The sequence below is a fragment of the Eumetopias jubatus genome, unplaced genomic scaffold (genome assembly GCF_037043125.1).
Source record: "Eumetopias jubatus isolate StellerSeaLion01/CBP00866 unplaced genomic scaffold, mEumJub1_p1.0 scaffold_11, whole genome shotgun sequence".
Lineage (NCBI taxonomy): Eukaryota > Metazoa > Chordata > Mammalia > Carnivora > Otariidae > Eumetopias > Eumetopias jubatus.
This window is the reverse complement of record NW_028274817.1, coordinates 67,365,077-67,379,276: the sequence shown is the minus strand read 5'-3', so window position 1 is coordinate 67,379,276 and position 14,200 is coordinate 67,365,077. Positions and strand designations below refer to the sequence as shown.

Here is a 14,200-nt window from a genome sequence, read left to right as displayed (position 1 = left end):
CTTTCCCAGGTGTCCCTTGAACCAGGAGCAGGAAATACTTTAAATGCTTTCAGGGTTACCAAGAAGGATCTCATGACCCCGAGTATCTTCCACAACTTGCTCCCTAAAGCCTTAGTTTTCTCCTTGAACCGTTAGTGCCTCTGATCAATGTTTGTTAAAATGCCATTTAATCTAATGTGGTGAGTTGGCATTAATCAAGTGTATACTAAAGGATGGATAAAAGCAACACAACCCTTCTGTCCCCCACAGGAAATCATTTAGCCTGATCTTCCCCTCCCTCCAACACAAATCAATGAATAACCCACAAAATAACACTGATTTTTAATTCTGGTATTCAGTTTCCTTAACTGCGAAATATGGAGATTGTACTGAATGGTCTCCCAAATCCCTCCTACCCCAGAGAAACTCAAAGAGTTTTCAAACCCATGTTTTTCCATTTGTAAAATAAACACATGAAATCTGTTCTTCCAAATTCACCCAATTTCTATAAGGGTCAAATAAAACCATGTTTGTGAAAGGTTTCCAAATGATAAAGTGCTATACAAATTTAAGGAATTACTCTTGTGAATCAAGATATACTAGAGGAGATATATTGTAAATTAAGATATACTGGAGAAGTATGCTCTGCCATTAATTAGATAAGTTACCCTAACAAATTTATTCTCTCTCTCTGGGATGCCTCAGAAAGTTGTGGTGATGATGAAATGGGAACATGTGAAGTAGGCACACAATAATACTCAGTTTCATTTGTCCTCATTGAGATAGTCAGAATCTCAGAAACAAATGTGACCTTTAAGTGCATGTAATCCAACCTCTCATTACAATGCAGGGAGATTCTCGGGGCACCTGGATGGCTCAGTTGTTAAGCATCTGCCTTCGGCTCGGGTCATGATCCCAGGGTTCTGGGATCGAGCCCCGCATCAGGCTCCCTGTTTGGCGGGAAGCCTGCTTCTCCCTCTCCCACTCCCCCTGCTTGTATTTTCTCTCACGCTGTCTCACTCTCTGTCAAATAAATAAATAAAATCTTAAAAAAAAATGCAGGGAGATTCTCAAATTCCATTCCAAGTGGTCACAGAAAAACCATTAGGTATCACTTCCAAGAATACTGTCATCTTTGTGGACAGTTCTTAAATCTGTTTATCCATTAACTAGAACTACCTTCAAAAGCAGCAAAAATCAACTACTCCTGACTCTATCAAAGATCTGAAAACAGATTATCAAACTCTTTATTTTGGACGTGTTGTCTCCCACAATCTAAACAGCCCTAATTCCTATGATGCTTCTCATAGGATCTAAGTTCAAATCCCTCTCAGAATCCTGGATGTTCTCTAGCTCCCTCTTGGAGAGGTGCTCTTAAAATTGAAACAAAACCATCAGGTAGAACAGGACTCTTACCTCTCTGATTCTAAACTTTTGTAGTGAGAACACAACAAGTTAGCCTTATATTGGAGGGCATGAAGGTCTTCAATGGGTACATATCCTGTACACAATGGGCACCGAGTTCCCAGAAGCTTAAGTATAGAGGACGCACTTCTAAATGGGAAAGAAGAATTGATGGGATGCTGGCAGCACTAAAAACAAATGGCTTACTACATAATTTCCCTAGTATTAGAAATCATCTCTGTAATTAATACAAAACAAGGATATGGAACGCTATAAATAAGGCAGACTCCTAGGGCCACGTGGAAGTAATGTTACCATGATATCCAAAAAAATACATTTTGTATGACCTTTTATACTGAAGAATCTAGTCTACGCAGATGACATCTTCTGTACTTTTCGAAACAGCATCTCAGTTCCTAGGACATCTGCCTATTTCCTTCAGAAACTAGGAAAAAATATTGAAGATAATAAGTATAACAGATACACACAATACTTAAGACCTGAATAAAAGGAGAAACATACCACATTCATGTATGAGATTATACAGACGATAGCTCTCCAAAAATCAATCTATGCATTCAGTGCCATTCCAACTGCAATTCCAATGGTATTCATGGTGAGGACTTGACAAGTTGTTTTTAAGGGTCTCCTGGAAGAATAAGTACATGAAAATAAAGACTTTTTTTTTTTAAAAAAGAAAGAAAGAGGGACTCGCTGTACTAATGTTATTAAGAACTAGGCATGTACAGGGAGAGGAAAGATGGCGGAGGAGTAGGGGACCCTATTTCAACTGGTCCCCGGAATTGAGATGGGTATCTTACCAGACCACTCTGAGCACCCATGAAACCAGCCTGAGATGTAAGAAGATCTCGATCTCTACAAACAGAATATCGCAGGCGATTGGTTTCGAGGTACGAAGTGGGGAGCCCTGATTCTGCGGGCACATATCGGAGGATAAACAGCAGCGGGAGGGAGTCTGTCTGTGGGGATCCTACACTGCCATTGAGCGACAGCCTCGCGCACTGGGGACGGGGCACAGACTCGTAGACTGGTAGCGGCGGGGAAAGGACTTTAGGGCAGTCCCCGGGGCAGAAACCCGGAGCGGTGGGGTCACGCGCGCGAACTGGGAGCAGCTGGCGGTTTTAGAAGCACAAACGGCAGAGACGTGCCCGATCTGGAGGCAGGACTGGGAGCGCTTCGGAGGGGCGCACAACCCAGGCGGCTGCAGGTTATAGCAGCACAGACAGAAACGGAGACGGTGTGGCCTGGAGAGCTCACTGAAGAACAGACTGCGATCTCTCTGCTCTGAGGCAGAGGGTTGGAAATGGTCTCCTCTGCTCTGACTCCCGGAAGAGATGCCAAAAGCCACCAGGGAAAGCCACCAGAGAACAAAAGCCCCCAAAACTGATTCCCGCTGAGCCCATCCCCCGCCACAGGGGGGCAGGGCAACTCTACCCAAACAGGGTTACCTGAGTAACAGTGTGGCAGGCCCCTCCCCCAGAAGAGAGGCTGGGAAAACAAGAGGCCAGCAACCCTAAGGTCCCAAGAAAACAGGTGCATCTTGCTTGGGTCCTGGTCAATAATTTGGACTCTATACATTCCCTCAAACACAAAACAGAATGACTAGGAGGAGGAAGCTCCAAATTAGAAAAGACTCAGAGATTATGACTTATGCCTCAGATTTACAAATGGATGCAGATATAACCAAGATGTCCGAGATGGAATTCAGGCTAGCAATTGCGAAGACAATGGCTAGAATGGAGAAATCAATTAATGGCAACATAGAGTCTCTAAGGGCAGAAATGAAAGCTGAATTGGCAGAACTTAAAAATGCTATCAATGAGATCCAGTCCAATCTAGATAATCTAACAGCTAGAGTAAGTGAGGCAGAAGAACGGATAAGCGACCTGGAAGACAATATAATAGATAAAAAGGGAAAAGAGGAGGCCAGGGAGGGGCGCCTGGGTTGCTCAGTTGTTATGCGTCTGCCTTCGGCTCAGGTCATGGTCCCAGGGTCCTGGTATCGAGCCCCGCATCGAGCTCCCTGCTCGGCGGGAAGCCTGCTTCTCCCTCTCCCACTCCCCCTGCTTGTGTTCCCTCTCTCGCTGTGTCTCTCTCTCTCACTGTCAAATAAATAAATAAAATTAAAAAAAAAAAAGAGGAGGCCAGGGAAAAACAACTCAGAATCCATGAAAATAGAATTAGAGAAATAAGTGACACCATGAAGCATTCCAATGTCAGAATAATTGGAATCCTGGAGAGAGTGGAGAGAGAGAGAGAGAGAGGACAAGATGTATTTAAGCAAATCGTAGCTGAGAACTTCCCTAATCTGGAGAATGAAACAAACATTCGCGTCCTAGAGGCAGAGAGGACCCCTCCAAAGATCAAGGAAAATAGGCCAGCACGCCAGCATGTAATAGTAAAAGTTGCAAATCTTAGAACCAAGGAAACCATTAAGGGCAGTTAGGGGGAAGACATTCCTTACTACAAAGGGAGGAACATCAGAATAACATCAGACCTATCCACAGAGACCTGGCAAGCCAGAAAGGCCTGGCAAGACATATTCAAGGTACTAAATGAGAAGAATATGCAGCCAAGAATACGTTATCCGGGAAGGCTGTCATTTAGAATGGATGGAGAGATGCAGAGCTTCCACGACCGGCAGAAACTGAAAGAATATGTGACCACTAAGCCGGCCCTGCAAGAAATATTAAGGGGGTTTCTATAAAAGGAGAAAGACCCCAAGAGACATATACAACAGAAATTTACAGGTACAATCTATAAAAACAACGTCTTCACAGGCAACATGATGACAATTAATTCATATCTTTCAATAATCACTCTCAACGTGAATGGCCTAAATGCTCCCATAAAACGGCACAGGGTTGCAGACTGGATCAAAAGACAGGACCCATCCATATGCTGTCTACAAGAGACTCATTTTGAACCTAAAGATACATCCAGACTGAAAGTGAAGGGATGGAGATCCATCTTCCATGCAAGCGGACCTCAAAAGAAAGCTGGGATAGCAATTCTTATATCAGACAAATTAGATTTTAAAGTCTGTAATTAGAGACACAGAAGGACACTATATCATGCTTAAAGTGTCTATCCAACAAGAAGATCTAACAATTGTAAATATCTATGCTCCCAACATGGGAGCAGCCATCTACATAAGCCAACTGTTAACCAAAATAAAAAGTTATATTGATAATAATACATTAATTGTAGGAGACCTCAATACTCCACTCTCAGCAATAGACAGATCATCTAAGCAGAAAATCAACAAGGAAACAAGAGCTTTGAATGATACACTGGACCTGATGGACCTCATCGATATTTACAGAACACTCCACCCTAAAACAACAGAATACTCATTCTTCTTGAGCGCACATGGAACTTTTTCCAGAACAGACCACATACTGGGTCACAAATCAGGTCTCAACCGATACCAAAAGATTGAGATTATTCCCTGCATATTCTCAGACCACGATGCTTTAAAACTGGAACTCAATCACAAGAAAAAAATTGGCAGAAATTCAAACACTTGGAAGCTAAAGACCACTCTGCTCAAGAATGTTTGGGTCAACCAGGAAATCAAAGAAGAACTTAAACAATTCATGGAAATCAATGAGAATGAAAACACATCAGTCCAAAACCTATGGGATACTGCAAAGGCAGTCCTAAGGGGGAAATACATAGCCATCCAAGCTTCACTCAAAAAAATAGAAAAATCCCGAATTCACCAACTAACTCTACACCTTAAAGAACTAGAGAAAAAGCAACAAACGATGCCTAAGCCACGCATTAGAAGAGAAATAATTAAGATTAGAGCAGAGATCAATGAATTAGAAACCAGAAACACCTGGTTTCTGATCAGATCAGATCAATGAAACTAGAAGCTGGTTCTCTGAAAGAATTAATAAGATCGATAAACCACTGGCCAGACTTATCCAAAAGAAAAGAGAAAGGACCCAAATTAATAAAATTATGAATGAAAGGGGAGAGATCACGACTAACACCAAGGAAATAGAAAACAATTACTGGAAATTATTATCAACAACTATATGCCAATAAACTAAGCAATCTGGATGAAATGGAGGCCTTCCTGGAAACCTATAAAGCTGCCAAGACTGAAACAGGAAGAAACTGACAACCTGAATAGGCCAATAACCAGTAACGAGATTGAAGCAGTGATCAAAAACCTCCCAAAAAACAAGAGTCCGGGGCCTGATGGATTTCCTGGGGAATTCTACCAAACATTCAAAGAAGAAATAATACCTATTCTACTGAAGCTGTTTCAAAAAACAGAAACAGAAGGAAAACTTCCAAACTCATTCTATGAGGCCAGCATTACCTTAATCCCCAAACCAGGCAAAGACTCCATCAAAAAGGAGAATTTCTGACCAACATCCCTGATGAATATGGATTCCAAAATCCTCAACAAAATCCTAGCTAATAGGATCCAACAATACATTAAAAGGATCATGCACCATGACCAAGTGGGATTTATCCCCAGGATGCAAGGGTGGTTCAACATTTGCAAATCAATCAATGTGATAGAACACATTAATAAGAGGAAGGAGAAGAACCATACGGTCCTCTCAATTGACGCAGAAAAAGCATTTGACAAAATACAACATCCTTTCCTGATTAAAACTCTTCAGAGCGTAGGGATAGAGGGAACATTCCTCAAGTTCATAAAAGCCATCTATGAAAAACCCACAGCGAATATCATCCTCAATGGGGAAAAGATGAGAGCCTTTCCCTTAAGATCAGGAACCTGTCAAGGATGCCCACTCTCACCTCTATTGTTCAACATAGTACCAGAAGTCCTAGCAACAGTAATCAGACAACAAAAAGAAATAAAAGGTATTCAAATTGGCAAAGAAGAAGTCAAACTCTCTCTTTTCGCAGAGGACATGATACTTTATGTGGAAAACCCAAAAGACTCCACCCCCAAATTACTAGAACTCATACAGCAATTCAGTAATGTGCCAGGATACAAGATCAATCCACAGAAATCAGTTGCTTTCTTATACACTAACAATGCAACTGTAGAAAGAGAAATTAGAGAAACGATTCCATTTACAATAGCACCAAAAACCGTAAGATACCTCAGAAAAAACACAACCAAAGAGGTAAAGGATCTATACTCTAGGAACTACAGAACCCTCATGAAAGAAATTGAAGAAGACACAAAAAGATGGAAAAATATTCCATGCTCATGGATAGGAAGAATAAACATCATTAAAACGTCTACGCTACCCAGAGCAATCTATACCTTCAATGCCATCCCGATCAAAATTCCAATGACATTTTTCAAAGTGCTGGAACAAACAATCCTGAAATTTGTATAGAATCAGAAAAGACCCCGAATCGCCAAGGAAATGTTGAAAAAGAAAAACAAAGCTGGGGGCATCACGTTGACCGATTTCAAGCTATATTACAGAGCTGTGATCACCAAGACAGCATGGTACTGGCACAAAAACAGACAGAAAGACCAATGGAACAGAATAGAGAACAGAATAATCTTTGACAAAGCAGGAAAAAACATGCAATGGAAAAAAGACAGTCTCTTCAGTAAATGGTGCTGGGAAAATTGGACAGCCAAATGCAGAAGAATGAAACTCGGCCATTCTCTAACACCATTCACAAAGATAAACGCAAAGTGGATGAAAGACCTCAATGTGAGACAGGAAGCCATCAAAATCCCAGAGGAGAACATAGGCAGTAAGCTCTTTGACATCGCCCACAGCAACTTCTTTCAAGATACATCTCCAAAAACTAGTGAAACAAAAGCAAAAATGAACTTTTGGGACTTCATCAAGATCAAAAGCTTCTGCACAGCAAAGGAAACAGTCAACAAAACAAAGAGGCAACCCACAGAATGGGAGAAGATATTTGCAAATGACACTACAGATAAGGGGCTGGTATCCAAGATCTATAAAGAACTTCTCAAACTCAACACCCAAAAAACAAATAATCAAGTCAAAAAGTGGGCAGAAGATATGAACAGACAGTTCTCTGAAGAAGACATACACATGGCTAACAGACACATGAAAAAATGTTCATCATCATTAGCCATCAGGGAAATCCAAATCAAAACCACATTGAGATACCACCTTACACCAGTCAGAATGGCAAAAATGGACAGGGCAAGAAACAACAAATGTTGGAGAGGTTGTGGCGAAAGGGGAACCCTCTTACACTGTTGGTGGGAATGCAAGTTGGTACAGCCACTTTGGAAGACAGTGTGGAGGTTCCTCAAAAATTTAAAAATAGAGCTACCCTATGACCCAGCAATTGCAGTCCTGGGTATTTACCCCAAAGACACAGATGTAGTGAAAAGAAGGGCCATATGCACCCTAATACTCATAGCAGCAATGTCCGCAATAGCCAAACTGTGGACAGAGCCGAGATGCCCTTCAACAGATGAATGGATAAATGAAGATGCGGTCCATATATACAATGGAATATGACTCAGCCATCAGAAAGGATGAATACCCAACTTTTACATCAACGTGGATGGGACTGGAGGAGTTTATGCTACGTGAACTAAGTCAAGCAGAGAAAGTCAATTATCATATGGTTTCACTTAGGACATTAGGAGAAGGAAGGGAACAATGAAGGGGGGGGAAATCGGAGGGAGAGATGAACCATGAGAGACTTTGGACTCTGAGAAATGAACAGGGTTTTAGAGGGGCGGGGGAGGGGGGATTGGTTAGTCCGGTGATGGGTATTAAGGAGGGCACGTACTGCATGGAGCACTGGGTGTTATACAAAAACAATGGATCGTGGATTGCCACATCAAAAACTAATGATGTATTGTACGGTGACTAACATAACAATAAAATTAAAAAAAAAAAACTAGGCACGTACAAAAGGACAGCAACCACACTAATCACAATGTGAGCAGTTTATTTTATATATAATTTTATATGTTAATTATAAAAACATGGAAGTTTATTCATTATATGCTTATATACAATAAATACATAATTATGTAACACATATATCATATATACATGAGGTAGTTCAAACCAGAAATTCTCAATATGAAACACCACAGTAAATAACTATTGGGTCAAAAAAGAAATGTAAATTACGATCAAACACACTTAACAAGCAACAAAACAAGACCACCACTAATGAGATTCAGCCTGTACTACATAAAGCCTTATGTTCTCTTATTTATTATAAAGTAGTGAAAAAGAATTACCTCAGTAAAGATGACAAACACAATGGGAGCCAAACAAAGGTGAGAAGAGGACAGAAAGATTATGTGAATGAATAATGGCCAAAACTTGCCAAATTTGATGAAAAAGTATTAATCTATACATCATGCAAGAAGATCAATGTATGCCAAGAAGGATAAACTCAACGACATTCAAATCAAATCTAGACTCATAATAATCAAATTGTCAAAGTTACTTCAGAATCTTGAAGGCAGCAAGAGAAAAACTCATCATATGTAATGGATCTTAAGTTTTCATAAACCATAGAGAGCAGAAAATAGTGGGATGATTATATTCAAACTACTGAAGGAAAAAAAATGAACGTTGACCGAGAATTCTGTATCCAGCAAAACTATCCTGGAGAAATGAAGGAGAAATTATGACACTCCCAGATACACAAAAATTAAAAGAATTCAGTGCTAACAGACACGCCTTACAAGAGATACAAAAGAGTCCTACAGGCAGAAATGAAAGGACACTAGACAGTAACTCATATATATATGAAAAATAAAAGAGCACAAGTAAAAGTAAATGCATAGATAAATTTAAAAGACAAAAAAATTCAATTTTAATTGTAACATTTTTTGCTCATTTCTGACTTGAAGACAGTAGCATAAAGGAGTAACTAGAGGACTGTGTTAATGTGTTTACATTGCATACAGATGTAATCTGTATAATAATAACAGCACAAAGAGGGGAGGGAACAAAGATACAGTGGAGCAAATTTTGTCCACAATTGAAATTAAGTTGGTATTAACCTGAAAACAATTATTTTAATGTAAGATGTTAATTGAAATACCAGAGCAACCATGAAAAGAATGTTAGAAAATACAGTAAAAGAAACAAAAAGACGTAAGACACATGGAAAACAAATAGGAAAACAATAGACATCAGTCCTACCTTATCAGTATGTTTAATTACATTACACATAAAAAGACACAACCAAATCTGACTCAAGAAGAAAAATCTGAATAGACCTATAAAAATAAATATGATAATTAATCTATAAAAGTCCCCCCAAAAAGAGTCCTTGAACAGATGACTTTAATAGGTGAAACGTTTAAAGAATTAATACCAGTCCCTTGCTTAATGTTCCCAAAAAAATATTAGAGAAGAAAACACTTTCCAACTCATTCTGTGAGGTCCACATTAGCCTGATAACAAAGCCAGACAAAGATAAAATGAGGAAACTATAGAGCAAGCTACCTTTTGAATACAGATTTCCAAAAATGTCCAACGTAACATTAGCAAACCAAATCTAGAAATGAAAATGATCATATACCATGACCAAGTCAGATTTACCTCAGTACAGCAAAGTTGGCTTAATATCTGAAAATCAATGAATCTAATACACTGTATTTACAGAATAAAGAGGAAACCTCATGATCATATCAACAAATGCAGAAAAAGCATTTGACAAATTTGATGACAACCACTCATGATTTAAAAAAATGAAAACCTCAACAAACTAGAATAGAAGGGAATTTTCTACATTTGACAAAGGGCATCTACAAAAACTGTACAGCTATCATTGTAATTAATAGAAAAAAAGTGTATTTCCACTAAGACCAGGAAGCCTGCTCTTGCCAATACTGTACAGGAGGTTTTATCCAGAGTAATTAGGCAGAAAAAAGAAGTAAAAATCAACAAGATTAGAAAGAAGTACAATGATCCGTATTTGTAGGGGATATAATCTTATACATAAAAATCCTAAGGAATCTACCAAAAAACCCATACCCCACCTAATATTAAATTGGTGGGTAAAATCACCAAAACATGCTACATGATAGAAGCCGTCGACATAAAGGCCACATACTGTATGATTCCATTCATATGAATGTCTAGAACAGACCAACCCACAGGGACAAAAAGTTAGATTAGTGGTTTCAGGGATTGCGGAAGAGGAAAATGAGGAATTACTGCTACTGGGTGTGGGGCTTCTTTCTGGGGTGATAAAAATGTTTTATAGTAATACAGAAATAATGACTGCACAATTCTATGAATATACTAAAAGCCACTGAAATGTAAAAGGGTAATTTCAGAGTATATGAATTATATCACAGTAATTATTATTTTTTTAAAAGAAGTTATTTGCCTTATTCAGAGTCACACTGATTAGCAAGGTTGCTAAGATAGGCATTTAATTTTATGACAAAATTGAGAGGACACTTGTTAGCTATAACCCCATTGACAGGCTGCCCCCAAATAGTGCTTACCAGTATCTTGGCCATGAGTGCAGGTAAAGGATTTGTCAAAGTATCAAACTGCCCAGTATGTGTAGGCATAACATGTAAACATGTAAGCAAAGATTAGAGATAAAGGAATACCACATGGAGATTAGCCCTATCATTGAAATATTCTCATCCACTAGGACATGTAAATTTTCCAGTGATACCATGAAGTCACAAGATGATCCCTTTTTTTTTTAAGATTTTATTTATTTGACAGAGAGAGCAAGAGAGCACAAACTGGGGGAACAGCAGAGGGAGAGGGAGAAGCAGGGCCCCCACCAAGCAGGGAGCCTGATGCGGGGCTCAATCCCAGGACCCTGGGATCATGACCTGAACCAAAGGCAGACGCTTAACCATCAGCCACCCAGGCGCCCCTGATGATCCCGTATTTTAACTGGGCTAAATAATGATCCAGTAGTGAAGTAACAGAGGCAAGATTTGACAAAGAAGAGTCACTAAAGAACCTCAAAAACAGAAGGTACCCCTACATGTGACCACAGGTGGTAAAAAGAAAATCTTAGCAGGACCCGATCTACAATACAGAGGAACTGCTGAGTCAACAACTAGACAACATATATTTCCGGCAACAAACAGGAAAAATATGACAACTCACAACCAAACAAGACAGTGGAATACCAAAATTTTCTTAATGTGGAAAAAGTCTAAGACTCAACAAATATATTTGAATCACCTTGGTGACTATGCTTTAGATGAATACTATTCAACAAAATGATGGCTCACCAAGATAAAATTCTGGGTACATTTTTTGATTAAATGAATAATGGCAGTATAACAACTCATGGACCTGTGGTTTCATAATACGGCTAAGAACAGTACTTCCAGAACCACTCAACCCACGGGTGGCAGATCCTAATATCTAATGTTTTGCTAATAGACATTATTCCAGGCAGTCAACTGAAGGAGCAAAGGTAAATAGTTAATACTAAATAGTAACAGCTAAATAGTTAATACTATTAGAATATACCCAATCTACTGAGCAACACTGAACTAAAAGTAAACAACAGTTACACACGTGAAGCACTATAATGTGCTAAGCAACACAGATGCCAACACAAAAGCACGATAATTTGCAGCAAATTCTTTAAGAGCCTCATTGTACTGGCACAGAATGGAGGGATTCTAATGAACTGCAACCGGAAAATACGCTGGTAAGTTGGCATGTAATGTCACCCCTAAAGGGGCAATGCAGAGTGGACCATTAGGAACTTCATAAAGCCAGACTGTTATTTGTAAGCCTCTAGGCAGCATCATCAAATAAAGGGAAGAGGACTGAAGTTATAGTATAGGACATGAGCAACGTGAGTTAATGTGAATACATAAATATGTGAAAGTATAGCTATCCAGGTTTTTTTATATTATCTATCCTAGTGTCTGATCAGAATGCCAAATTTCCCCACAGAAGACTGCCATCTGATAGCAAAAGTCTATGTTATTGCACTACAAAATGCAGTTAATGTCTCAGTATTTAGAAAATGGGTGTCCAACCTGTAATCTTATTGGGCAACATGACTGTACTATTTGCACAGGATGGAAATAGCCCAACTAGGTAATAGGTTTTCTAACTAAAATTAAACACTGCACCTAAAAACAGTGACTGATGTATCACTATGTGTTTACACGTGTATGTATGACTACAGTTCCAAAAATCAAAAGCCCTTAAGATGCAATGTTTTTTTTTTTTAATAAGCAGCAGTTTTTACTAAAATTTTATTTGGTCTAAACTTTGGAACAGAGCTGTGCTCCAGAAATTTCCAAAGGACAAGGTCACAATTACATATAGAAGATTTGCTTCTCATTTGTCCACACAAAAACCAAAACTGGAAATTCATCACAACTATATACATGGCAAGATAATCCTTTGCTGAGTTTAGTTGCTGATTGGGTGTTAAATCCCATCTGAAGAATCAATTCAGCTAGAAAAATAAAAGCAGCACCATGTCTGAGATGTGCATCCTATTTCAGGACAGCAATTCTCCAGTGGAGGCTGTTGGCAATACAACAAAGCAGTGTCTACAAGAGCATGCTTAGGAGGGGCAAATGGATAATTAGAAGAGAGGGATGGCAGTAGCACACTTTCAAGAAAACAAAATATTCCAAAAGCATTTATTAAAAAAAAAAAAAAACCTGCTAAGCTTAGCTGTACTACCAATGTAGGAAAATGGCTGTAAAATCTTAGAGGAACCATAAGAGCTACTGACAGTGATAGACATTTACTAACTAGAAAAATACAATCAAGCCCATCAGTGGATAGTCGAGAACCACAGTGTTTAGAAGAACCCCGGCTGGCTCAGACCAAAAGTGCTAGCACTATACTAAAACAACTTCCTGTTCACTTGCAGGAAGACTGTCCTTAAAGCCAATGGGTGGAGATGCCAATTGTGATCCTATGGTTCCCATAGAGCAGGGGCGCTACAGGTGACAAAATTATATTAGAACCTTTTCAGATAGCAACCATGTTGAAGACAGGAACTCACACTAATTAGGCATTGCAGAATTTCATCACCTAAGAGATTGTTCCGTATTTGTTGATGGCAAACTCCCACCTGGAGTTTTGCTTCCTAGCTCACTTGAGGAGACATCTTATCAATGTTGTCCTGAGGCAATTCTGATTTCTTATTAATATTGAGGTGTGCTGGGAGGCACCTCACAATATGCCAAGGGGTCCTAGAAAGGACCTTTGTATGGATGGGGTCCAGGACAGACTACAGGGAGACCTATGTGTTTCTGATTCACATACTCTACTGCAAAACAGGGAGGGAGCAATGAAGGTAAACTGACCTTAACTTCCAAGGATGAGAGAGCTTCAGGCACAACAGGGGGCTTCTTTTAATCATTAAAACGGCCAAGCAGGGAAGCATGTCCATGAACCCCACCCAAACTGCAAGAACGCAGTAAAAAGTATTTATCCCTCCCTCCTTGCAGGAAGCGTGCCCAGTTTAGAGTTAGCCCATGCATAAAAACTGATGCTTTTCACTTAAAAATGCCCCTTTCTCCTTCTCTCTCTCTCTCTCTCGTAGTCTAAAACTGACAATTCAGAAGCTGGTTTTATTCCCACCTCTGCCAGTATCACTTTTAAAGCTTAAAATAAACCAAATCTTTTTGACAGGTAATTGATGGCGAGATGTGAGCCAGGAAATGGAAAGGAAGCTTTCAGAGCCTTTTTAAAAACCAAGCACAGTAAAAGCACCTCATCCAAAGGGCAGACAACTCAATACAGGAAGGGTCCTGAGTACAGAGTACACTGGGCATTCTGGCTGGCAGTCATCAAAGATTACCTTTATTGGTGTTTACGGGCATCAAAAAACATTTTGCGCTAAGTGTACCACA

At 39.5% G+C, this 14,200-nt stretch overlaps 1 long non-coding RNA gene across 6 annotated transcripts in view; it reads right to left on the bottom strand.

Annotated features, from left to right (window-relative positions):
• The window catches only part of LOC114207513 (uncharacterized), a 60,249-nt gene that overhangs the window by 8,180 nt on the left and 37,869 nt on the right, over nt 1–14,200 (bottom strand). For 4 of the 6 annotated variants that reach the window (XR_003608861.2, XR_003608863.2, XR_003608865.1 and 1 more), the window contains one exon: nt 1,906–2,032. This is a non-coding gene — a long non-coding RNA (uncharacterized LOC114207513). Of the gene's footprint in view, nt 1–1,395; nt 1,534–1,730; nt 1,829–1,905; nt 2,033–14,200 lie in introns of all 6 variants that reach the window. The other 2 variants (XR_003608862.2, XR_003608864.2) reach the window with 2 other exon arrangements.